Here is a 24,624-nt window from a genome sequence, read left to right as displayed (position 1 = left end):
CGAGAGTTCTTTCTTTTCCTCTTCTCTCACTGGTGTCACCTGTACTGGCCCACTGATAACTACGGGAGCATTGGATCACGTCCAAAGCTGCACTGTCCCATAACACGCGTGCAACCTGCACCTGCTTGCACTCGGCTGGACACTTCCGCTTTATGGGACACACGTTGGAAAGTGGACTCAATTTCCAGACCTCAATCTTACCTGTTTAGTATTCTGACGCTCTATTGGAAAATATGTCCATCTGGTAAAAATGACAAATGCACTCCAACGCTGGGCCTTTGGCTCCAAGCAGCGTGCAAGCGGCCTTAAACAGCAGGCAAGCACCTTCTCAATTCAGCTCTCGGGTCTATGGGGTTGGTGTGCAGCCTCTTGATCACAAGCGCAGGTCCAGCGTGAAAGGGCGTGGCAGTGGAGTCACTCTGCTATTCAGACCTAGTTGGCTAATCCTCATTGCAATGGATGGCCATCTGCAGCTTTATTTGTAGCTCCATTACTTTTTGTTTTGGGCAAAAAGGTGAGATTGTGATTCTTTCCCCTGGCAGATGAAGAGAAGCGACTTTACGCACTACAGGTCCCTGGACAGCCAAGCAGGTTCGAGCTAAAGACTAAGCTGTCCTTTAAGATCATTTGCTCAGAAGGGGAATTAGCTCAGATGGTAGAGCGCTTGCTTAGCATGCGAGAGGTAGCGGGATCGATGCCCGCATTCTCCAGCAAGAAACTTTTCTTCCATTTGACTATTTTATTCAAAACTCTTAAATCCTCGCAAATGAGGCATGCGCTGCTGGCTTCAGGGTGTTTACTATCATCCCAAAAGTCTTCCGTCCATTTTCTACTATGCCAAAACGTTACACATTTCCGCACCAAGGCTGGCAGCGGGCGTGAAACTATGCAACAGAGAGAAATAAAATGAGAAGCAAGCACCTTCTCTATTCAGCTCTCGGGTCTATGGGGCCGGCATTTAAAGTCTCCTACCAGCAGGGCACGTTCGGGACTACACAGCGCCCCCCAGCAAAATAATAGCCTGCACCCACCCTCTACTCCCGCATATTAACTTTGGCAGAAGTTTGAACAAAATTCCAGGATCCACCCCTGATGGGACTCAAACCCACAATCCCTGGTTTAGTAGGCCACTGCCTTATCCATAAGGCCACTGGGGCCTCTCAGCCAACACCTCGAGAGTTCTTTCTTTTCCTCTTCTCTCACTGGTGTCACCTGTACTGGCCCACTGATAACTACGGGAGCATTGGATCACGTCCAAAGCTGCACTGTCCCATAACACGCGTGCAACCTGCACCTGCTTGCACTTGGCTGGACACTTCCGCTTTATGGGACACACGTTGGAAAGTGGACTCAATTTCCAGACCTCAATCTTACCTGTTTAGTATTCTGACGCTCTATTGGAAAATATGTCCATCTGGTAAAAATGACAAATGCACTCCAACGCTGGGCCTTTGGCTCCAAGCAGCGTGCAAGCGGCCTTAAACAGCAGGCAAGCACCTTCTCAATTCAGCTCTCGGGTCTATGGGGTTGGTGTGCAGCCTCTTGATCACAAGCGCAGGTCCAGCGTGAAAGGGCGTGGCAGTGGAGTCACTCTGCTATTCAGACCTAGTTGGCTAATCCTCATTGCAATGGATGGCCATCTGCAGCTTTATTTGTAGCTCCATTACTTTTTGTTTTGGGCAAAAAGGTGAGATTGTGATTCTTTCCCCTGGCAGATGAAGAGAAGCGACTTTACGCACTACAGGTCCCTGGACAGCCAAGCAGGTTCGAGCTAAAGACTAAGCTGTCCTTTAAGATCATTTGCTCAGAAGGGGAATTAGCTCAGATGGTAGAGCGCTCGCTTAGCATGCGAGAGGTAGCGGGATCGATGCCCGCATTCTCCAGCAAGAAACTTTTCTTCCATTTGACTATTTTATTCAAAACTCTTAAATCCTCGCAAATGAGGCATGCGCTGCTGGCTTCAGGGTGTTTACTATCATCCCAAAAGTCTTCCGTCCATTTTCTACTATGCCAAAACGTTACACATTTCCGCACCAAGGCTGGCAGCGGGCGTGAAACTATGCAACAGAGAGAAATAAAATGAGAAGCAAGCACCTTCTCTATTCAGCTCTCGGGTCTATGGGGCCGGCATTTAAAGTCTCCTACCAGCAGGGCACGTTCGGGACTACACAGCGCCCCCCAGCAAAATAATAGCCTGCACCCACCCTCTACTCCCGCATATTAACTTTGGCAGAAGTTTGAACAAAATTCCAGGATCCACCCCTGATGGGGCTCAAACCCACAATCCCTGGTTTAGTAGGCCACTGCCTTATCCATAAGGCCACTGGGGCCTCTCAGCCAACAGCTCGAGAGTTCTTTCTTTTCCTCTTCTCTCACTGGTGTCACCTGTACTGGCCCACTGATAACTACGGGAGCATTGGATCACGTCCAAAACTGCACTGTCCCATAACACGCGTGCAACCTGCACCTGCTTGCACTCGGCTGGACACTTCCGCTTTATGGGACACACGTTGGAAAGTGGACTCAATTTCCAGACCTCAATCTTACCTGTTTAGTATTCTGACGCTCTATTGGAAAATATGTCCATCTGGTAAAAATGACAAATGCACTCCAACGCTGGGCCTTTGGCTCCAAGCAGCGTGCAAGCGGCCTTAAACAGCAGGCAAGCACCTTCTTAATTCAGCTCTCGGGTCTATGGGGTTGGTGTGCAGCCTCTTGATCACAAGCGCAGGTCCAGCGTGAAAGGGCGTGGCAGTGGAGTCACTCTGCTATTCAGACCTAGTTGGCCAATCCTCATTGCAATGGATGGCCATCTGCAGCTTTATTTGTTGCTCCATTACTTTTTGTTTTGGGCAAAAAGGTGAGATTGTGATTCTTTCCCCTGGCAGATGAAGAGAAGCGACTTTACGCACTACAGGTCCCTGGACAGCCAAGCAGGTTCGAGCTAAAGACTAAGCTGTCCTTTAAGATCATTTGCTCAGAAGGGGAATTAGCTCAGATGGTAGAGCGCTCGCTTAGCATGCGAGAGGTAGCGGGATCGATGCCCGCATTCTCCAGCAAGAAACTTTTCTTCCATTTGACTATTTTATTCAAAACTCTTAAATCCTCGCAAATGAGGCATGCGCTGCTGGCTTTAGGGTGTTTACTATCATCCCAAAAGTCTTCCGTCCATTTTCTACTATGCCAAAACGTTACACATTTCCGCACCAAGGCTGGCAGCGGGCGTGAAACTATGCAACAGAGAGAAATAAAATGAGAAGCAAGCACCTTCTCTATTCAGCTCTCGGGTCTATGGGGCCGGCATTTAAAGTCTCCTACCAGCAGGGCACGTTCGGGACTACACAGCGCCCCCCAGCAAAATAATAGCCTGCACCCACCCTCTACTCCCGCATATTAACTTTGGCAGAAGTTTGAACAAAATTCCAGGATCCACCCCTGATGGGGCTCAAACCCACAATCCCTGGTTTAGTAGGCCACTGCCTTATCCATAAGGCCACTGGGGCCTCTCAGCCAACAGCTCGAGAGTTCTTTCTTTTCCACTTCTCTCACTGGTGTCACCTGTACTGGCCCACTGATAACTACGGGAGCATTGGATCACGTCCAAAACTGCACTGTCCCATAACACGCGTGCAACCTGCACCTGCTTGCACTCGGCTGGACACTTCCGCTTTATGGGACACACGTTGGAAAGTGGACTCAATTTCCAGACCTCAATCTTACCTGTTTAGTATTCTGACGCTCTATTGGAAAATATGTCCATCTGGTAAAAATGACAAATGCACTCCAACGCTGGGCCTTTGGCTCCAAGCAGCGTGCAAGCGGCCTTAAACAGCAGGCAAGCACCTTCTCAATTCAGCTCTCGGGTCTATGGGGTTGGTGTGCAGCCTCTTGATCACAAGCGCAGGTCCAGCGTGAAAGGGCGTGGCAGTGGAGTCACTCTGCTATTCAGACCTAGTTGGCTAATCCTCATTGCAATGGATGGCCATCTGCAGCTTTATTTGTAGCTCCATTACTTTTTGTTTTGGGCAAAAAGGTGAGATTGTGATTCTTTCCCCTGGCAGATGAAGAGAAGCGACTTTACGCACTACAGGTCCCTGGACAGCCAAGCAGGTGCGAGCTAAAGACTAAGCTGTCCTTTAAGATCATTTGCTCAGAAGGGGAATTAGCTCAGATGGTAGAGCGCTCGCTTAGCATGCGAGAGGTAGCGGGATCGATGCCCGCATTCTCCAGCAAGAAACTTTTCTTCCATTTGACTATTTTATTCAAAACTCTTAAATCCTCGCAAATGAGGCATGCGCTGCTGGCTTCAGGGTGTTTACTATCATCCCAAAAGTCTTCCGTCCATTTTCTACTATGCCAAAACGTTACACATTACCGCACCAAGGCTGGCAGCGGGCGTGAAACTATGCAACAGAGAGAAATAAAATGAGAAGCAAGCACCTTCTCTATTCAGCTCTCGGGTCTATGGGGCCGGCATTTAAAGTCTCCTACCAGCAGGGCACGTTCGGGACTACACAGCGCCCCCCAGCAAAATAATAGCCTGCACCCACCCTCTACTCCCGCATATTAACTTTGGCAGAAGTTTGAACAAAATTCCAGGATCCACCCCTGATGGGACTCAAACCCACAATCCCTGGTTTAGTAAGCCACTGCCTTATCCATAAGGCCACTGGGGCCTCTCAGCCAACACCTCGAGAGTTCTTTCTTTTCCTCTTCTCTCACTGGTGTCACCTGTACTGGCCCACTGATAACTACGGGAGCATTGGATCACGTCCAAAGCTGCACTGTCCCATAACACGCGTGCAACCTGCACCTGCTTGCACTCGGCTGGACACTTCCGCTTTATGGGACACACGTTGGAAAGTGGACTCAATTTCCAGACCTCAATCTTACCTGTTTAGTATTCTGACGCTCTATTGGAAAATATGTCCATCTGGTAAAAATGACAAATGCACTCCAACGCTGGGCCTTTGGCTCCAAGCAGCGTGCAAGCGGCCTTAAACAGCAGGCAAGCACCTTCTCAATTCAGCTCTCGGGTCTATGGGGTTGGTGTGCAGCCTCTTGATCACAAGCGCAGGTCCAGCGTGAAAGGGCGTGGCAGTGGAGTCACTCTGCTATTCAGACCTAGTTGGCTAATCCTCATTGCAATGGATGGCCATCTGCAGCTTTATTTGTAGCTCCATTACTTTTTGTTTTGGGCAAAAAGGTGAGATTGTGATTCTTTCCCCTGGCAGATGAAGAGAAGCGACTTTACGCACTACAGGTCCCTGGACAGCCAAGCAGGTTCGAGCTAAAGACTAAGCTGTCCTTTAAGATCATTTGCTCAGAAGGGGAATTAGCTCAGATGGTAGAGCGCTTGCTTAGCATGCGAGAGGTAGCGGGATCGATGCCCGCATTCTCCAGCAAGAAACTTTTCTTCCATTTGACTATTTTATTCAAAACTCTTAAATCCTCGCAAATGAGGCATGCGCTGCTGGCTTCAGGGTGTTTACTATCATCCCAAAAGTCTTCCGTCCATTTTCTACTATGCCAAAACGTTACACATTTCCGCACCAAGGCTGGCAGCGGGCGTGAAACTATGCAACAGAGAGAAATAAAATGAGAAGCAAGCACCTTCTCTATTCAGCTCTCGGGTCTATGGGGCCGGCATTTAAAGTCTCCTACCAGCAGGGCACGTTCGGGACTACACAGCGCCCCCCAGCAAAATAATAGCCTGCACCCACCCTCTACTCCCGCATATTAACTTTGGCAGAAGTTTGAACAAAATTCCAGGATCCACCCCTGATGGGGCTCAAACCCACAATCCCTGGTTTAGTAGGCCACTGCCTTATCCATAAGGCCACTGGGGCCTCTCAGCCAACAGCTCGAGAGTTCTTTCTTTTCCTCTTCTCTCACTGGTGTCACCTGTACTGGCCCACTGATAACTACAGGAGCATTGGATCACGTCCAAAACTGCACTGTCCCATAACACGCGTGCAACCTGCACCTGCTTGCACTCGGCTGGACACTTCCGCTTTATGGGACACACGTTGGAAAGTGGACTCAATTTCCAGACCTCAATCTTACCTGTTTAGTATTCTGACGCTCTATTGGAAAATATGTCCATCTGGTAAAAATGACAAATGCACTCCAACGCTGGGCCTTTGGCTCCAAGCAGCGTGCAAGCGGCCTTAAACAGCAGGCAAGCACCTTCTCAATTCAGCTCTCGGGTCTATGGGGTTGGTGTGCAGCCTCTTGATCACAAGCGCAGGTCCAGCGTGAAAGGGCGTGGCAGTGGAGTCACTCTGCTATTCAGACCTAGTTGGCTAATCCTCATTGCAATGGATGGCCATCTGCAGCTTTATTTGTAGCTCCATTACTTTTTGTTTTGGGCAAAAAGGTGAGATTGTGATTCTTTCCCCTGGCAGATGAAGAGAAGCGACTTTACGCACTACAGGTCCCTGGACAGCCAAGCAGGTTCGAGCTAAAGACTAAGCTGTCCTTTAAGATCATTTGCTCAGAAGGGGAATTAGCTCAGATGGTAGAGCGCTCGCTTAGCATGCGAGAGGTAGCGGGATCGATGCCTGCATTCTCCAGCAAGAAACTTTTCTTCCATTTGACTATTTTATTCAAAACTCTTAAATCCTCGCAAATGAGGCATGCGCTGCTGGCTTCAGGGTGTTTACTATCATCCCAAAAGTCTTCCGTCCATTTTCTACTATGCCAAAACGTTACACATTTCCGCACCAAGGCTGGCAGCGGGCGTGAAACTATGCAACAGAGAGAAATAAAATGAGAAGCAAGCACCTTCTCTATTCAGCTCTCGGGTCTATGGGGCCGGCATTTAAAGTCTCCTACCAGCAGGGCACGTTCGGGACTACACAGCGCCCCCCAGCAAAATAATAGCCTGCACCCACCCTCTACTCCCGCATATTAACTTTGGCAGAAGTTTGAACAAAATTCCAGGATCCACCCCTGATGGGGCTCAAACCCACAATCCCTGGTTTAGTAGGCCACTGCCTTATCCATAAGGCCACTGGGGCCTCTCAGCCAACAGCTCGAGAGTTCTTTCTTTTCCTCTTCTCTCACTGGTGTCACCTGTACTGGCCCACTGATAACTACAGGAGCATTGGATCACGTCCAAAACTGCACTGTCCCATAACACGCGTGCAACCTGCACCTGCTTGCACTCGGCTGGACACTTCCGCTTTATGGGACACACGTTGGAAAGTGGACTCAATTTCCAGACCTCAATCTTACCTGTTTAGTATTCTGACGCTCTATTGGAAAATATGTCCATCTGGTAAAAATGACAAATGCACTCCAACGCTGGGCCTTTGGCTCCAAGCAGCGTGCAAGCGGCCTTAAACAGCAGGCAAGCACCTTCTCAATTCAGCTCTCGGGTCTATGGGGTTGGTGTGCAGCCTCTTGATCACAAGCGCAGGTCCAGCGTGAAAGGGCGTGGCAGTGGAGTCACTCTGCTATTCAGACCTAGTTGGCTAATCCTCATTGCAATGGATGGCCATCTGCAGCTTTATTTGTAGCTCCATTACTTTTTGTTTTGGGCAAAAAGGTGAGATTGTGATTCTTTCCCCTGGCAGATGAAGAGAAGCGACTTTACGCACTACAGGTCCCTGGACAGCCAAGCAGGTTCGAGCTCAAGACTAAGCTGTCCTTTAAGATCATTTGCTCAGAAGGGGAATTAGCTCAGATGGTAGAGCGCTCGCTTAGCATGCGAGAGGTAGCGGGATCGATGCCTGCATTCTCCAGCAAGAAACTTTTCTTCCATTTGACTATTTTATTCAAAACTCTTAAATCCTCGCAAATGAGGCATGCGCTGCTGGCTTCAGGGTGTTTACTATCATCCCAAAAGTCTTCCGTCCATTTTCTACTATGCCAAAACGTTACACATTTCCGCACCAAGGCTGGCAGCGGGCGTGAAACTATGCAACAGAGAGAAATAAAATGAGAAGCAAGCACCTTCTCTATTCAGCTCTCGGGTCTATGGGGCCGGCATTTAAAGTCTCCTACCAGCAGGGCACGTTCGGGACTACACAGCGCCCCCCAGCAAAATAATAGCCTGCACCCACCCTCTACTCCCGCATATTAACTTTGGCAGAAGTTTGAACAAAATTCCAGGATCCACCCCTGATGGGGCTCAAACCCACAATCCCTGGTTTAGTAGGCCACTGCCTTATCCATAAGGCCACTGGGGCCGCTCAGCCAACACCTCGAGAGTTCTTTCTTTTCCTCTTCTCTCACTGGTGTCACCTGTACTGGCCCACTGATAACTACGGGAGCATTGGATCACGTCCAAAACTGCACTGTCCCATAACACGCGTGCAACCTGCACCTGCTTGCACTCGGCTGGACACTTCCGCTTTATGGGACACACGTTGGAAAGTGGACTCAATTTCCAGACCTCAATCTTACCTGTTTAGTATTCTGACGCTCTATTGGAAAATATGTCCATCTGGTAAAAATGACAAATGCACTCCAACGCTGGGCCTTTGGCTCCAAGCAGCGTGCAAGCGGCCTTAAACAGCAGGCAAGCACCTTCTCAATTCAGCTCTCGGGTCTATGGGGTTGGTGTGCAGCCTCTTGATCACAAGCGCAGGTCCAGCGTGAAAGGGCGTGGCAGTGGAGTCACTCTGCTATTCAGACCTAGTTGGCTAATCCTCATTGCAATGGATGGCCATCTGCAGCTTTATTTGTAGCTCCATTACTTTTTGTTTTGGGCAAAAAGGTGAGATTGTGATTCTTTCCCCTGGCAGATGAAGAGAAGCGACTTTACGCACTACAGGTCCCTGGACAGCCAAGCAGGTGCGAGCTAAAGACTAAGCTGTCCTTTAAGATCATTTGCTCAGAAGGGGAATTAGCTCAGATGGTAGAGCGCTCGCTTAGCATGCGAGAGGTAGCGGGATCGATGCCCGCATTCTCCAGCAAGAAACTTTTCTTCCATTTGACTATTTTATTCAAAACTCTTAAATCCTCGCAAATGAGGCATGCGCTGCTGGCTTCAGGGTGTTTACTATCATCCTAAAAGTCTTCCGTCCATTTTCTACTATGCCAAAACGTTACACATTACCGCACCAAGGCTGGCAGCGGGCGTGAAACTATGCAACAGAGAGAAATAAAATGAGAAGCAAGCACCTTCTCTATTCAGCTCTCGGGTCTATGGGGCCGGCATTTAAAGTCTCCTACCAGCAGGGCACGTTCGGGACTACACAGCGCCCCCCAGCAAAATAATAGCCTGCACCCACCCTCTACTCCCGCATATTAACTTTGGCAGAAGTTTGAACAAAATTCCAGGATCCACCCCTGATGGGACTCAAACCCACAATCCCTGGTTTAGTAGGTCACTGCCTTATCCATAAGGCCACTGGGGCCTCTCAGCCAACAGCTCGAGAGTTCTTTCTTTTCCTCTTCTCTCACTGGTGTCACCTGTACTGGCCCACTGATAACTACAGGAGCATTGGATCACGTCCAAAGCTGCACTGTCCCATAACACGCGTGCAACCTGCACCTGCTTGCACTCGGCTGGACACTTCCGCTTTATGGGACACACGTTGGAAAGTGGACTCAATTTCCAGACCTCAATCTTACCTGTTTAGTATTCTGACGCTCTATTGGAAAATATGTCCATCTGGTAAAAATGACAAATGCACTCCAACGCTGGGCCTTTGGCTCCAAGCAGCGTGCAAGCGGCCTTAAACAGCAGGCAAGCACCTTCTCAATTCAGCTCTCGGGTCTATGGGGTTGGTGTGCAGCCTCTTGATCACAAGCGCAGGTCCAGCGTGAAAGGGCGTGGCAGTGGAGTCACTCTGCTATTCAGACCTAGTTGGCTAATCCTCATTGCAATGGATGGCCATCTGCAGCTTTATTTGTAGCTCCATTACTTTTTGTTTTGGGCAAAAAGGTGAGATTGTGATTCTTTCCCCTGGCAGATGAAGAGAAGCGACTTTACGCACTACAGGTCCCTGGACAGCCAAGCAGGTTCGAGCTAAAGACTAAGCTGTCCTTTAAGATCATTTGCTCAGAAGGGGAATTAGCTCAGATGGTAGAGCGCTCACTTAGCATGCGAGAGGTAGCGGGATCAATGCCCGCATTCTCCAGCAAGAAACTTTTCTTCCATTTGACTATTTTATTCAAAACTCTTAAATCCTCGCAAATGAGGCATGCGCTGCTGGCTTCAGGGTGTTTACTATCATCCCAAAAGTCTTCCGTCCATTTTCTACTATGCCAAAACGTTACACATTTCCGCACCAAGGCTGGCAGCGGGCGTGAAACTATGCAACAGAGAGAAATAAAATGAGAAGCAAGCACCTTCTCTATTCAGCTCTCGGGTCTATGGGGCCGGCATTTAAAGTCTCCTACCAGCAGGGCACGTTCGGGACTACACAGCGCCCCCCAGCAAAATAATAGCCTGCACCCACCCTCTACTCCTGCATATATCTTTGGCAGAAGTTTGAACAAAATTCCAGGATCCACCCCTGATGGGACTTGAACCCATGATAGCTGGTTTATGTAGGCCACTGCCTTATCCATAAGGCCACTGGGGCCTCTCAGCCAAAAGCTCGAGAGTTCTTTCTTTTCCTCTTCTCTCACTGGTGTCACCTGTACTGGCCCACTGATAACTACGGGAGCATTGGATCACGTCCAAAGCTGCACTGTCCCATAACACGCGTGCAACCTGCACCTGCTTGCACTCGGCTGGACACTTCCGCTTTATGGGACACACGTTGGAAAGTGGACTCAATTTCCAGACCTCAATCTTACCTGTTTAGTATTCTGACGCTCTATTGGAAAATATGTCCATCTGGTAAAAATGACAAATGCACTCCAACGCTGGGCCTTTGGCTCCAAGCAGCGTGCAAGCGGCCTTAAACAGCAGGCAAGCACCTTCTCAATTCAGCTCTCGGGTCTATGGGGTTGGTGTGCAGCCTCTTGATCACAAGCGCAGGTCCAGCGTGAAAGGGCGTGGCAGTGGAGTCACTCTGCTATTCAGACCTAGTTGGCTAATCCTCATTGCAATGGATGGCCATCTGCAGCTTTATTTGTAGCTCCATTACTTTTTGTTTTGGGCAAAAAGGTGAGATTGTGATTCTTTCCCCTGGCAGATGAAGAGAAGCGACTTTACGCACTACAGGTCCCTGGACAGCCAAGCAGGTTCGAGCTAAAGACTAAGCTGTCCTTTAAGATCATTTGCTCAGAAGGGGAATTAGCTCAGATGGTAGAGCGCTCGCTTAGCATGCGAGAGGTAGCGGGATCGATGCCCGCATTCTCCAGCAAGAAACTTTTCTTCCATTTGACTATTTTATTCAAAACTCTTAAATCCTCGCAAATGAGGCATGCGCTGCTGGCTTCAGGGTGTTTACTATCATCCCAAAAGTCTTCCGTCCATTTTCTACTATGCCAAAACGTTACACATTTCCGCACCAAGGCTGGCAGCGGGCGTGAAACTATGCAACAGAGAGAAATAAAATGAGAAGCAAGCACCTTCTCTATTCAGCTCTCGGGTCTATGGGGCCGGCATTTAAAGTCTCCTACCAGCAGGGCACGTTCGGGACTACACAGCGCCCCCCAGCAAAATAATAGCCTGCACCCACCCTCTACTCCCGCATATTAACTTTGGCAGAAGTTTGAACAAAATTCCAGGATCCACCCCTGATGGGGCTCAAACCCACAATCCCTGGTTTAGTAGGCCACTGCCTTATCCATAAGGCCACTGGGGCCTCTCAGCCAACAGCTCGAGAGTTCTTTCTTTTCCTCTTCTCTCACTGGTGTCACCTGTACTGGCCCACTGATAACTACGGGAGCATTGGATCACGTCCAAAACTGCACTGTCCCATAACACGCGTGCAACCTGCACCTGCTTGCACTCGGCTGGACACTTCCGCTTTATGGGACACACGTTGGAAAGTGGACTCAATTTCCAGACCTCAATCTTACCTGTTTAGTATTCTGACGCTCTATTGGAAAATATGTCCATCTGGTAAAAATGACAAATGCACTCCAACGCTGGGCCTTTGGCTCCAAGCAGCGTGCAAGCGGCCTTAAACAGCAGGCAAGCACCTTCTTAATTCAGCTCTCGGGTCTATGGGGTTGGTGTGCAGCCTCTTGATCACAAGCGCAGGTCCAGCGTGAAAGGGCGTGGCAGTGGAGTCACTCTGCTATTCAGACCTAGTTGGCCAATCCTCATTGCAATGGATGGCCATCTGCAGCTTTATTTGTTGCTCCATTACTTTTTGTTTTGGGCAAAAAGGTGAGATTGTGATTCTTTCCCCTGGCAGATGAAGAGAAGCGACTTTACGCACTACAGGTCCCTGGACAGCCAAGCAGGTTCGAGCTAAAGACTAAGCTGTCCTTTAAGATCATTTGCTCAGAAGGGGAATTAGCTCAGATGGTAGAGCGCTCGCTTAGCATGCGAGAGATAGCGGGATCGATGCCCGCATTCTCCAGCAAGAAACTTTTCTTCCATTTGACTATTTTATTCAAAACTCTTAAATCCTCGCAAATGAGGCATGCGCTGCTGGCTTCAGGGTGTTTACTATCATCCCAAAAGTCTTCCGTCCATTTTCTACTATGCCAAAACGTTACACATTTCCGCACCAAGGCTGGCAGCGGGCGTGAAACTATGCAACAGAGAGAAATAAAATGAGAAGCAAGCACCTTCTCTATTCAGCTCTCGGGTCTATGGGGCCGGCATTTAAAGTCTCCTACCAGCAGGGCACGTTCGGGACTACACAGCGCCCCCCAGCAAAATAATAGCCTGCACCCACCCTCTACTCCCGCATATTAACTTTGGCAGAAGTTTGAACAAAATTCCAGGATCCACCCCTGATGGGGCTCAAACCCACAATCCCTGGTTTAGTAGGCCACTGCCTTATCCATAAGGCCACTGGGGCCTCTCAGCCAACAGCTCGAGAGTTCTTTCTTTTCCACTTCTCTCACTGGTGTCACCTGTACTGGCCCACTGATAACTACGGGAGCATTGGATCACGTCCAAAACTGCACTGTCCCATAACACGCGTGCAACCTGCACCTGCTTGCACTCGGCTGGACACTTCCGCTTTATGGGACACACGTTGGAAAGTGGACTCAATTTCCAGACCTCAATCTTACCTGTTTAGTATTCTGACGCTCTATTGGAAAATATGTCCATCTGGTAAAAATGACAAATGCACTCCAACGCTGGGCCTTTGGCTCCAAGCAGCGTGCAAGCGGCCTTAAACAGCAGGCAAGCACCTTCTCAATTCAGCTCTCGGGTCTATGGGGTTGGTGTGCAGCCTCTTGATCACAAGCGCAGGTCCAGCGTGAAAGGGCGTGGCAGTGGAGTCACTCTGCTATTCAGACCTAGTTGGCTAATCCTCATTGCAATGGATGGCCATCTGCAGCTTTATTTGTAGCTCCATTACTTTTTGTTTTGGGCAAAAAGGTGAGATTGTGATTCTTTCCCCTGGCAGATGAAGAGAAGCGACTTTACGCACTACAGGTCCCTGGACAGCCAAGCAGGTGCGAGCTAAAGACTAAGCTGTCCTTTAAGATCATTTGCTCAGAAGGGGAATTAGCTCAGATGGTAGAGCGCTCGCTTAGCATGCGAGAGGTAGCGGGATCGATGCCCGCATTCTCCAGCAAGAAACTTTTCTTCCATTTGACTATTTTATTCAAAACTCTTAAATCCTCGCAAATGAGGCATGCGCTGCTGGCTTCAGGGTGTTTACTATCATCCCAAAAGTCTTCCGTCCATTTTCTACTATGCCAAAACGTTACACATTACCGCACCAAGGCTGGCAGCGGGCGTGAAACTATGCAACAGAGAGAAATAAAATGAGAAGCAAGCACCTTCTCTATTCAGCTCTCGGGTCTATGGGGCCGGCATTTAAAGTCTCCTACCAGCAGGGCACGTTCGGGACTACACAGCGCCCCCCAGCAAAATAATAGCCTGCACCCACCCTCTACTCCCGCATATTAACTTTGGCAGAAGTTTGAACAAAATTCCAGGATCCACCCCTGATGGGACTCAAACCCACAATCCCTGGTTTAGTAGGCCACTGCCTTATCCATAAGGCCACTGGGGCCTCTCAGCCAACACCTCGAGAGTTCTTTCTTTTCCTCTTCTCTCACTGGTGTCACCTGTACTGGCCCACTGATAACTACGGGAGCATTGGATCACGTCCAAAGCTGCACTGTCCCATAACACGCGTGCAACCTGCACCTGCTTGCACTCGGCTGGACACTTCCGCTTTATGGGACACACGTTGGAAAGTGGACTCAATTTCCAGACCTCAATCTTACCTGTTTAGTATTCTGACGCTCTATTGGAAAATATGTCCATCTGGTAAAAATGACAAATGCACTCCAACGCTGGGCCTTTGGCTCCAAGCAGCGTGCAAGCGGCCTTAAACAGCAGGCAAGCACCTTCTCAATTCAGCTCTCGGGTCTATGGGGTTGGTGTGCAGCCTCTTGATCACAAGCGCAGGTCCAGCGTGAAAGGGCGTGGCAGTGGAGTCACTCTGCTATTCAGACCTAGTTGGCTAATCCTCATTGCAATGGATGGCCATCTGCAGCTTTATTTGTAGCTCCATTACTTTTTGTTTTGGGCAAAAAGGTGAGATTGTGATTCTTTCCCCTGGCAGATGAAGAGAAGCGACTTTACGCACTACAGGTCCCTGGACAGCCAAGCAGGTTCGAGCTAAAGACTAAGCTGTCCTTTAAGATCATTTGCTCAGAAGGGGAATTAGCTCAGATGGTAGAGCGCTCGCTTAGCATGCGAGAGGTAGCGGGATCGATGCCCGCATTCTCCAGCAAGAAACTTTTCTTCCATTTGACTATTTTATTCAAAACTCTTAAATCCTCGCAAATGAGGCATGCGCTGCTGGCTTCAGGGTGTTTACTATCATCCCAAAAGTCTTCCGTCCATTTTCTACTATGCCAAAACGTTACACATTTCCGCACCAAGGCTGGCAGCGGGCGTGAAACTATGCAACAGAGAGAAATAAAATGAGAAGCAAGCACCTTCTCTATTCAGCTCTCGGGTCTATGGGGCCGGCATTTAAAGTCTCCTACCAGCAGGGCACGTTCGGGACTACACAGCGCCCCCCAGCAAAATAATAGCCTGCACCCACCCTCTACTCCCGCATATTAACTTTGGCAGAAGTTTGAACAAAATTCCAGGATCCACCCCTGATGGGGCTCAAACCCACAATCCCTGGTTTAGTAGGCCACTGCCTTATCCATAAGGCCACTGGGGCCTCTCAGCCAACAGCTCGAGAGTTCTTTCTTTTCCTCTTCTCTCACTGGTGTCACCTGTACTGGCCCACTGATAACTACGGGAGCATTGGATCACGTCCAAAACTGCACTGTCCCATAACACGCGTGCAACCTGCACCTGCTTGCACTCGGCTGGACACTTCCGCTTTATGGGACACACGTTGGAAAGTGGACTCAATTTCCAGACCTCAATCTTACCTGTTTAGTATTCTGACGCTCTATTGGAAAATATGTCCATCTGGTAAAAATGACAAATGCACTCCAACGCTGGGCCTTTGGCTCCAAGCAGCGTGCAAGCGGCCTTAAACAGCAGGCAAGCACCTTCTCAATTCAGCTCTCGGGTCTATGGGGTTGGTGTGCAGCCTCTTGATCACAAGCGCAGGTCCAGCGTGAAAGGGCGTGGCAGTGGAGTCACTCTGCTATTCAGACCTAGTTGGCTAATCCTCATTGCAATGGATGGCCATCTGCAGCTTTATTTGTAGCTCCATTACTTTTTGTTTTGGGCAAAAAGGTGAGATTGTGATTCTTTCCCCTGGCAGATGAAGAGAAGCGACTTTACGCACTACAGGTCCCTGGACAGCCAAGCAGGTTCGAGCTAAAGACTAAGCTGTCCTTTAAGATCATTTGCTCAGAAGGGGAATTAGCTCAGATGGTAGAGCGCTCGCTTAGCATGCGAGAGGTAGCGGGATCGATGCCTGCATTCTCCAGCAAGAAACTTTTCTTCCATTTGACTATTTTATTCAAAACTCTTAAATCCTCGCAAATGAGGCATGCGCTGCTGGCTTCAGGGTGTTTACTATCATCCCAAAAGTCTTCCGTCCATTTTCTACTATGCCAAAACGTTACACATTTCCGCACCAAGGCTGGCAGCGGGCGTGAAACTATGCAACAGAGAGAAATAAAATGAGAAGCAAGCACCTTCTCTATTCAGCTCTCGGGTCTATGGGGCCGGCATTTAAAGTCTCCTACCAGCAGGGCACGTTCGGGACTACACAGCGCCCCCCAGCAAAATAATAGCCTGCACCCACCCTCTACTCCCGCATATTAACTTTGGCAGAAGTTTGAACAAAATTCCAGGATCCACCCCTGATGGGGCTCAAACCCACAATCCCTGGTTTAGTAGGCCACTGCCTTATCCATAAGGCCACTGGGGCCTCTCAGCCAACACCTCGAGAGTTCTTTCTTTTCCTCTTCTCTCACTGGTGTCACCTGTACTGGCCCACTGATAACTACGGGAGCATTGGATCACGTCCAAAACTGCACTGTCCCATAACACGCGTGCAACCTGCACCTGCTTGCACTCGGCTGGACACTTCCGCTTTATGGGACACACGTTGGAAAGTGGACTCAATTTCCAGACCTCAATCTTACCTGTTTAGTATTCTGACGCTCTATTGGAAAATATGTCCATCTGGTAAAAATGACAAATGCACTCCAACGCTGGGCCTTTGGCTCCAAGCAGCGTGCAAGCGGCCTTAAACAGCAGGCAAGCACCTTCTCAATTCAGCTCTCGGGTCTATGGGGTTGGTGTGCAGCCTCTTGATCACAAGCGCAGGTCCAGCGTGAAAGGGCGTGGCAGTGGAGTCACTCTGCTATTCAGACCTAGTTGGCTAATCCTCATTGCAATGGATGGCCATCTGCAGCTTTATTTGTAGCTCCATTACTTTTTGTTTTGGGCAAAAAGGTGAGATTGTGATTCTTTCCCCTGGCAGATGAAGAGAAGCGACTTTACGCACTACAGGTCCCTGGACAGCCAAGCAGGTGCGAGCTAAAGACTAAGCTGTCCTTTAAGATCATTTGCTCAGAAGGGGAATTAGCTCAGATGGTAGAGCGCTCGCTTAGCATGCGAGAGGTAGCGGGATCGATGCCCGCATTCTCCAGCAAGAAACTTTTCTTCCATTTGACTATTTTATTCAAAACTCTTAAATCCTCGCAAATGAGGCATGCGCTGCTGGCTTCAGGGTGTTTACTATCATCCCAAAAGTCTTCCGTCCATTTTCTACTATGCCAAAACGTTACACATTTCCGCACCAAGGCTGGCAGCGGGCGTGAAACTATGCAACAGAGAGAAATAAAATGAGAAGCAAGCACCTTCTCTATTCAGCTCTCGGGTCTATGGGGCCGGCATTTAAAGTCTCCTACCAGCAGGGCACGTTCGGGACTACACAGCGCCCCCCAGCAAAATAATAGCCTGCACCCACCCTCTACTCCCGCATATTAACTTTGGCAGAAGTTTGAACAAAATTCCAGGATCCACCCCTGATGGGGCTCAAACCCACAATCCCTGGTTTAGTAGGCCACTGCCTTATCCATAAGGCCACTGGGGCCCCTCAGCCAACAGCTCGAGAGTTCTTTCTTTTCCACTTCTCTCACTGGTGTCACCTGTACTGGCCCACTGATAACTACGGGAGCATTGGATCACGTCCAAAACTGCACTGTCCCATAACACGCGTGCAACCTGCACCTGCTTGCACTCGGCTGGACACTTCCGCTTTATGGGACACACGTTGGAAAGTGGACTCAATTTCCAGACCTCAATCTTACCTGTTTAGTATTCTGACGCTCTATTGGAAAATATGTCCATCTGGTAAAAATGACAAATGCACTCCAACGCTGGGCCTTTGGCTCCAAGCAGCGTGCAAGCGGCCTTAAACAGCAGGCAAGCACCTTCTCAATTCAGCTCTCGGGTCTATGGGGTTGGTGTGCAGCCTCTTGATCACAAGCGCAGGTCCAGCGTGAAAGGGCGTGGCAGTGGAGTCACTCTGCTATTCAGACCTAGTTGGCTAATCCTCATTGCAATGGATGGCCATCTGCAGCTTTATTTGTAGCTCCATTACTTTTTGTTTTGGGCAAAAAGGTGAGATTGTGATTCTTTCCCCTGGCAGATGAAGAGAAGCGACTTTACGCACTACAGGTCCCTGGACAGCCAAGCAGGTGCGAGCTAAAGACTAAGCTGTCCTTTAAGATCATTTGCTCAGAAGGGGAATTAGCTCAGATGGTAGAGCGCTCGCTTAGCATGCGAGAGGTAGCGGGATCGATGCCCGCATTCTCCAGCAAGAAACTTTTCTTCCATTTGACTATTTTATTCAAAACTCTTAAATCCTCGCAAATGAGGCATGCGCTGCTGGCTTCAGGGTGTTTACTATCATCCCAAAAGTCTTCCGTCCATTTTCTACTATGCCAAAACGTTACACATTACCGCACCAAGGCTGGCAGCGGGCGTGAAACTATGCAACAGAGAGAAATAAAATGAGAAGCAAGCACCTTCTCTATTCAGCTCTCGGGTCTATGGGGCCGGCATTTAAAGTCTCCTACCAGCAGGGCACGTTCGGGACTACACAGCGCCCCCCAGCAAAATAATAGCCTGCACCCACCCTCTACTCCCGCATATTAACTTTGGCAGAAGTTTGAACAAAATTCCAGGATCCACCCCTGATGGGACTCAAACCCACAATCCCTGGTTTAGTAAGCCACTGCCTTATCCATAAGGCCACTGGGGCCTCTCAGCCAACACCTCGAGAGTTCTTTCTTTTCCTCTTCTCTCACTGGTGTCACCTGTACTGGCCCACTGATAACTACGGGAGCATTGGATCACGTCCAAAGCTGCACTGTCCCATAACACGCGTGCAACCTGCACCTGCTTGCACTCGGCTGGACACTTCCGCTTTATGGGACACACGTTGGAAAGTGGACTCAATTTCCAGACCTCAATCTTACCTGTTTAGTATTCTGACGCTCTATTGGAAAATATGTCCATCTGGTAAAAATGACAAATGCACTCCAACGCTGGGCCTTTGGCTCCAAGCAGCGTGCAAGCGGCCTTAAACAGCAGGCAAGCACCTTCTCAATTCAGCTCTCGGGTCTATGGGGTTGGTGTGCAGCCTCTTGATCACAAGCGCAGGTCCAGCGTGAAAGGGCGTGGCAGTGGAGTCACTCTGCTATTCAGACCTAGTTGGCTAATCCTCATTGCAATGGATGGCCATCTGCAGCTTTATTTGTAGCTCCATTACTTTTTGTTTTGGGCAAAAAGGTGAGATTGTGATTCTTTCCCCTGGCAGATGAAGAGAAGCGACTTTACGCACTACAGGTCCCTGGACAGCCAAGCAGGTTCGAGCTAAAGACTAAGCTGTCCTTTAAGATCATTTGCTCAGAAGGGGAATTAGCTCAGATGGTAGAGCGCTCGCTTAGCATGCGAGAGGTAGCGGGATCGATGCCCGCATTCTCCAGCAAGAAACTTTTCTTCCATTTGACTATTTTATTCAAAACTCTTAAATCCTCGCAAATGAGGCATGCGCTGCTGGCTTCAGGGTGTTTACTATCATCCCAAAAGTCTTCCGTCCATTTTCTACTATGCCAAAACGTTACACATTTCCGCACCAAGGCTGGCAGCGGGCGTGAAACTATGCAACAGAGAGAAATAAAATGAGAAGCAAGCACCTTCTCTATTCAGCTCTCGGGTCTATGGGGCCGGCATTTAAAGTCTCCTACCAGCAGGGCACGTTCGGGACTACACAGCGCCCCCCAGCAAAATAATAGCCTGCACCCACCCTCTACTCCCGCATATTAACTTTGGCAGAAGTTTGAACAAAATTCCAGGATCCACCCCTGATGGGGCTCAAACCCACAATCCCTGGTTTAGTAGGCCACTGCCTTATCCATAAGGCCACTGGGGCCTCTCAGCCAACAGCTCGAGAGTTCTTTCTTTTCCTCTTCTCTCACTGGTGTCACCTGTACTGGCCCACTGATAACTACAGGAGCATTGGATCACGTCCAAAACTGCACTGTCCCATAACACGCGTGCAACCTGCACCTGCTTGCACTCGGCTGGACACTTCCGCTTTATGGGACACACGTTGGAAAGTGGACTCAATTTCCAGACCTCAATCTTACCTGTTTAGTATTCTGACGCTCTATTGGAAAATATGTCCATCTGGTAAAAATGACAAATGCACTCCAACGCTGGGCCTTTGGCTCCAAGCAGCGTGCAAGCGGCCTTAAACAGCAGGCAAGCACCTTCTCAATTCAGCTCTCGGGTCTATGGGGTTGGTGTGCAGCCTCTTGATCACAAGCGCAGGTCCAGCGTGAAAGGGCGTGGCAGTGGAGTCACTCTGCTATTCAGACCTAGTTGGCTAATCCTCATTGCAATGGATGGCCATCTGCAGCTTTATTTGTAGCTCCATTACTTTTTGTTTTGGGCAAAAAGGTGAGATTGTGATTCTTTCCCCTGGCAGATGAAGAGAAGCGACTTTACGCACTACAGGTCCCTGGACAGCCAAGCAGGTTCGAGCTAAAGACTAAGCTGTCCTTTAAGATCATTTGCTCAGAAGGGGAATTAGCTCAGATGGTAGAGCGCTCGCTTAGCATGCGAGAGGTAGCGGGATCGATGCCCGCATTCTCCAGCAAGAAACTTTTCTTCCATTTGACTATTTTATTCAAAACTCTTAAATCCTCGCAAATGAGGCATGCGCTGCTGGCTTCAGGGTGTTTACTATCATCCCAAAAGTCTTCCGTCCATTTTCTACTATGCCAAAACGTTACACATTTCCGCACCAAGGCTGGCAGCGGGCGTGAAACTATGCAACAGAGAGAAATAAAATGAGAAGCAAGCACCTTCTCTATTCAGCTCTCGGGTCTATGGGGCCGGCATTTAAAGTCTCCTACCAGCAGGGCACGTTCGGGACTACACAGCGCCCCCCAGCAAAATAATAGCCTGCACCCACCCTCTACTCCCGCATATTAACTTTGGCAGAAGTTTGAACAAAATTCCAGGATCCACCCCTGATGGGGCTCAAACCCACAATCCCTGGTTTAGTAGGCCACTGCCTTATCCATAAGGCCACTGGGGCCGCTCAGCCAACACCTCGAGAGTTCTTTCTTTTCCTCTTCTCTCACTGGTGTCACCTGTACTGGCCCACTGATAACTACGGGAGCATTGGATCACGTCCAAAACTGCACTGTCCCATAACACGCGTGCAACCTGCACCTGCTTGCACTCGGCTGGACACTTCCGCTTTATGGGACACACGTTGGAAAGTGGACTCAATTTCCAGACCTCAATCTTACCTGTTTAGTATTCTGACGCTCTATTGGAAAATATGTCCATCTGGTAAAAATGACAAATGCACTCCAACGCTGGGCCTTTGGCTCCAAGCAGCGTGCAAGCGGCCTTAAACAGCAGGCAAGCACCTTCTCAATTCAGCTCTCGGGTCTATGGGGTTGGTGTGCAGCCTCTTGATCACAAGCGCAGGTCCAGCGTGAAAGGGCGTGGCAGTGGAGTCACTCTGCTATTCAGACCTAGTTGGCTAATCCTCATTGCAATGGATGGCCATCTACAGCTTTATTTGTAGCTCCATTACTTTTTGTTTTGGGCAAAAAGGTGAGATTGTGATTCTTTCCCCTGGCAGATGAAGAGAAGCGACTTTACGCACTACAGGTCCCTGGACAGCCAAGCAGGTTCGAGCTAAAGACTAAGCTGTCCTTTAAGATCATTTGCTCAGAAGGGGAATTAGCTCAGATGGTAGAGCGCTCGCTTAGCATGCGAGAGGTAGCGGGATCGATGCCTGCATTCTCCAGCAAGAAACTTTTCTTCCATTTGACTATTTTATTCAAAACTCTTAAATCCTCGCAAATGAGGCATGCGCTGCTGGCTTCAGGGTGTTTACTATCATCCCAAAAGTCTTCCGTCCATTTTCTACTATGCCAAAACGTTACACATTTCCGCACCAAGGCTGGCAGCGGGCGTGAAACTATGCAACAGAGAGAAATAAAATGAGAAGCAAGCACCTTCTCTATTCAGCTCTCGGGTCTATGGGGCCGGCATTTAAAGTCTCCTACCAGCAGGGCACGTTCGGGACTACACAGCGCCCCCCAGCAAAATAATAGCCTGCACCCACCCTCTACTCCCGCATATTAACTTTGGCAGAAGTTTGAACAAAATTCCAGGATCCACCCCTGATGGGGCTCAAACCCACAATCCCTGGTTTAGTAGGCCACTGCCTTATCCATAAGGCCACTGGGGCCGCTCAGCCAACACCTCGAGAGTTCTTTCTTTTCCTCTTCTCTCACTGGTGTCACCTGTACTGGCCCACTGATAACTACGGGAGCATTGGATCACGTCCAAAACTGCACTGTCCCATAACACGCGTGCAACCTGCACCTGCTTGCACTCGGCTGGACACTTCCGCTTTATGGGACACACGTTGGAAAGTGGACTCAATTTCCAGACCTCAATCTTACCTGTTTAGTATTCTGACGCTCTATTGGAAAATATGTCCATCTGGTAAAAATGACAAATGCACTCCAACGCTGGGCCTTTGGCTCCAAGCAGCGTGCAAGCGGCCTTAAACAGCAGGCAAGCACCTTCTCAATTCAGCTCTCGGGTCTATGGGGTTGGTGTGCAGCCTCTTGATCACAAGCGCAGGTCCAGCGTGAAAGGGCGTGGCAGTGGAGTCACTCTGCTATTCAGACCTAGTTGGCTAATCCTCATTGCAATGGATGGCCATCTGCAGCTTTATTTGTAGCTCCATTACTTTTTGTTTTGGGCAAAAAGGTGAGATTGTGATTCTTTCCCCTGGCAGATGAAGAGAAGCGACTTTACGCACTACAGGTCCCTGGACAGCCAAGCAGGTGCGAGCTAAAGACTAAGCTGTCCTTTAAGATCATTTGCTCAGAAGGGGAATTAGCTCAGATGGTAGAGCGCTCGCTTAGCATGCGAGAGGTAGCGGGATCGATGCCCGCATTCTCCAGCAAGAAACTTTTCTTCCATTTGACTATTTTATTCAAAACTCTTAAATCCTCGCAAATGAGGCATGCGCTGCTGGCTTCAGGGTGTTTACTATCATCCTAAAAGTCTTCCGTCCATTTTCTACTATGCCAAAACGTTACACATTACCGCACCAAGGCTGGCAGCGGGCGTGAAACTATGCAACAGAGAGAAATAAAATGAGAAGCAAGCACCTTCTCTATTCAGCTCTCGGGTCTATGGGGCCGGCATTTAAAGTCTCCTACCAGCAGGGCACGTTCGGGACTACACAGCGCCCCCCAGCAAAATAATAGCCTGCACCCACCCTCTACTCCCGCATATTAACTTTGGCAAAAGTTTGAACAAAATTCCAGGATCCACCCCTGATGGGACTCAAACCCACAATCCCTGGTTTAGTAGGTCACTGCCTTATCCATAAGGCCACTGGGGCCTCTCAGCCAACAGCTCGAGAGTTCTTTCTTTTCCTCTTCTCTCACTGGTGTCACCTGTACTGGCCCACTGATAACTACAGGAGCATTGGATCACGTCCAAAGCTGCACTGTCCCATAACACGCGTGCAACCTGCACCTGCTTGCACTCGGCTGGACACTTCCGCTTTATGGGACACACGTTGGAAAGTGGACTCAATTTCCAGACCTCAATCTTACCTGTTTAGTATTCTGACGCTCTATTGGAAAATATGTCCATCTGGTAAAAATGACAAATGCACTCCAACGCTGGGCCTTTGGCTCCAAGCAGCGTGCAAGCGGCCTTAAACAGCAGGCAAGCACCTTCTCAATTCAGCTCTCGGGTCTATGGGGTTGGTGTGCAGCCTCTTGATCACAAGCGCAGGTCCAGCGTGAAAGGGCGTGGCAGTGGAGTCACTCTGCTATTCAGACCTAGTTGGCCAATCCTCATTGCAATGGATGGCCATCTGCAGCTTTATTTGTTGCTCCATTACTTTTTGTTTTGGGCAAAAAGGTGAGATTGTGATTCTTTCCCCTGGCAGATGAAGAGAAGCGACTTTACGCACTACAGGTCCCTGGACAGCCAAGCAGGTTCGAGCTAAAGACTAAGCTGTCCTTTAAGATCATTTGCTCAGAAGGGGAATTAGCTCAGATGGTAGAGCGCTCGCTTAGCATGCGAGAGGTAGCGGGATCGATGCCCGCATTCTCCAGCAAGAAACTTTTCTTCCATTTGACTATTTTATTCAAAACTCTTAAATCCTCGCAAATGAGGCATGCGCTGCTGGCTTCAGGGTGTTTACTATCATCCCAAAAGTCTTCCGTCCATTTTCTACTATGCCAAAACGTTACACATTTCCGCACCAAGGCTGGCAGCGGGCGTGAAACTATGCAACAGAGAGAAATAAAATGAGAAGCAAGCACCTTCTCTATTCAGCTCTCGGGTCTATGGGGCCGGCATTTAAAGTCTCCTACCAGCAGGGCACGTTCGGGACTACACAGCGCCCCCCAGCAAAATAATAGCCTGCACCCACCCTCTACTCCCGCATATTAACTTTGGCAGAAGTTTGAACAAAATTCCAGGATCCACCCCTGATGGGGCTCAAACCCACAATCCCTGGTTTAGTAGGCCACTGCCTTATCCATAAGGCCACTGGGGCCTCTCAG

General features: G+C 49.3%; 20 non-coding genes across 20 annotated transcripts; all 20 read left to right on the top strand.

Annotated features, from left to right (window-relative positions):
• The first annotated feature begins 637 nt into the window (after window positions 1-637).
• Window positions 638-710, top strand: TRNAA-AGC (transfer RNA alanine (anticodon AGC)). The gene has a single exon. It is a non-coding gene; the product is annotated as a tRNA-Ala (tRNA).
• Window positions 711-1,810: 1,100 nt separating this feature from the next.
• TRNAA-AGC (transfer RNA alanine (anticodon AGC)) lies at window positions 1,811-1,883 on the top strand. Its single transcript has one exon. It is a non-coding gene; the product is annotated as a tRNA-Ala (tRNA).
• Window positions 1,884-2,983: 1,100 nt separating this feature from the next.
• TRNAA-AGC (transfer RNA alanine (anticodon AGC)) lies at window positions 2,984-3,056 on the top strand. The gene has a single exon. It is a non-coding gene; the product is annotated as a tRNA-Ala (tRNA).
• A 1,100-nt stretch (window positions 3,057-4,156) lies between these two features.
• Window positions 4,157-4,229, top strand: TRNAA-AGC (transfer RNA alanine (anticodon AGC)). Its single transcript has one exon. It is a non-coding gene; the product is annotated as a tRNA-Ala (tRNA).
• A 1,100-nt stretch (window positions 4,230-5,329) lies between these two features.
• TRNAA-AGC (transfer RNA alanine (anticodon AGC)) lies at window positions 5,330-5,402 on the top strand. The gene has a single exon. It is a non-coding gene; the product is annotated as a tRNA-Ala (tRNA).
• Window positions 5,403-6,502: 1,100 nt separating this feature from the next.
• On the top strand, window positions 6,503-6,575 carry TRNAA-AGC (transfer RNA alanine (anticodon AGC)). Its single transcript has one exon. It is a non-coding gene; the product is annotated as a tRNA-Ala (tRNA).
• Window positions 6,576-7,675: 1,100 nt separating this feature from the next.
• TRNAA-AGC (transfer RNA alanine (anticodon AGC)) lies at window positions 7,676-7,748 on the top strand. The gene has a single exon. It is a non-coding gene; the product is annotated as a tRNA-Ala (tRNA).
• A 1,100-nt stretch (window positions 7,749-8,848) lies between these two features.
• Window positions 8,849-8,921, top strand: TRNAA-AGC (transfer RNA alanine (anticodon AGC)). Its single transcript has one exon. It is a non-coding gene; the product is annotated as a tRNA-Ala (tRNA).
• A 2,273-nt stretch (window positions 8,922-11,194) lies between these two features.
• Window positions 11,195-11,267, top strand: TRNAA-AGC (transfer RNA alanine (anticodon AGC)). Its single transcript has one exon. It is a non-coding gene; the product is annotated as a tRNA-Ala (tRNA).
• A 1,100-nt stretch (window positions 11,268-12,367) lies between these two features.
• TRNAA-AGC (transfer RNA alanine (anticodon AGC)) lies at window positions 12,368-12,440 on the top strand. Its single transcript has one exon. It is a non-coding gene; the product is annotated as a tRNA-Ala (tRNA).
• A 1,100-nt stretch (window positions 12,441-13,540) lies between these two features.
• TRNAA-AGC (transfer RNA alanine (anticodon AGC)) lies at window positions 13,541-13,613 on the top strand. The gene has a single exon. It is a non-coding gene; the product is annotated as a tRNA-Ala (tRNA).
• Window positions 13,614-14,713: 1,100 nt separating this feature from the next.
• On the top strand, window positions 14,714-14,786 carry TRNAA-AGC (transfer RNA alanine (anticodon AGC)). The gene has a single exon. It is a non-coding gene; the product is annotated as a tRNA-Ala (tRNA).
• Window positions 14,787-15,886: 1,100 nt separating this feature from the next.
• Window positions 15,887-15,959, top strand: TRNAA-AGC (transfer RNA alanine (anticodon AGC)). Its single transcript has one exon. It is a non-coding gene; the product is annotated as a tRNA-Ala (tRNA).
• A 1,100-nt stretch (window positions 15,960-17,059) lies between these two features.
• On the top strand, window positions 17,060-17,132 carry TRNAA-AGC (transfer RNA alanine (anticodon AGC)). The gene has a single exon. It is a non-coding gene; the product is annotated as a tRNA-Ala (tRNA).
• Window positions 17,133-18,232: 1,100 nt separating this feature from the next.
• On the top strand, window positions 18,233-18,305 carry TRNAA-AGC (transfer RNA alanine (anticodon AGC)). The gene has a single exon. It is a non-coding gene; the product is annotated as a tRNA-Ala (tRNA).
• Window positions 18,306-19,405: 1,100 nt separating this feature from the next.
• On the top strand, window positions 19,406-19,478 carry TRNAA-AGC (transfer RNA alanine (anticodon AGC)). The gene has a single exon. It is a non-coding gene; the product is annotated as a tRNA-Ala (tRNA).
• Window positions 19,479-20,578: 1,100 nt separating this feature from the next.
• On the top strand, window positions 20,579-20,651 carry TRNAA-AGC (transfer RNA alanine (anticodon AGC)). Its single transcript has one exon. It is a non-coding gene; the product is annotated as a tRNA-Ala (tRNA).
• Window positions 20,652-21,751: 1,100 nt separating this feature from the next.
• On the top strand, window positions 21,752-21,824 carry TRNAA-AGC (transfer RNA alanine (anticodon AGC)). Its single transcript has one exon. It is a non-coding gene; the product is annotated as a tRNA-Ala (tRNA).
• A 1,100-nt stretch (window positions 21,825-22,924) lies between these two features.
• On the top strand, window positions 22,925-22,997 carry TRNAA-AGC (transfer RNA alanine (anticodon AGC)). The gene has a single exon. It is a non-coding gene; the product is annotated as a tRNA-Ala (tRNA).
• Window positions 22,998-24,097: 1,100 nt separating this feature from the next.
• On the top strand, window positions 24,098-24,170 carry TRNAA-AGC (transfer RNA alanine (anticodon AGC)). Its single transcript has one exon. It is a non-coding gene; the product is annotated as a tRNA-Ala (tRNA).
• Window positions 24,171-24,624: the final 454 nt, after the last annotated feature.

Source organism: Ambystoma mexicanum, chromosome 5q (assembly GCF_040938575.1).
Source record: "Ambystoma mexicanum isolate Mex_15411 chromosome 5q, UKY_AmexF1_1, whole genome shotgun sequence".
NCBI lineage: Eukaryota > Metazoa > Chordata > Amphibia > Caudata > Ambystomatidae > Ambystoma > Ambystoma mexicanum.
This window is presented reverse-complemented; position numbering and strand designations above follow the sequence as displayed.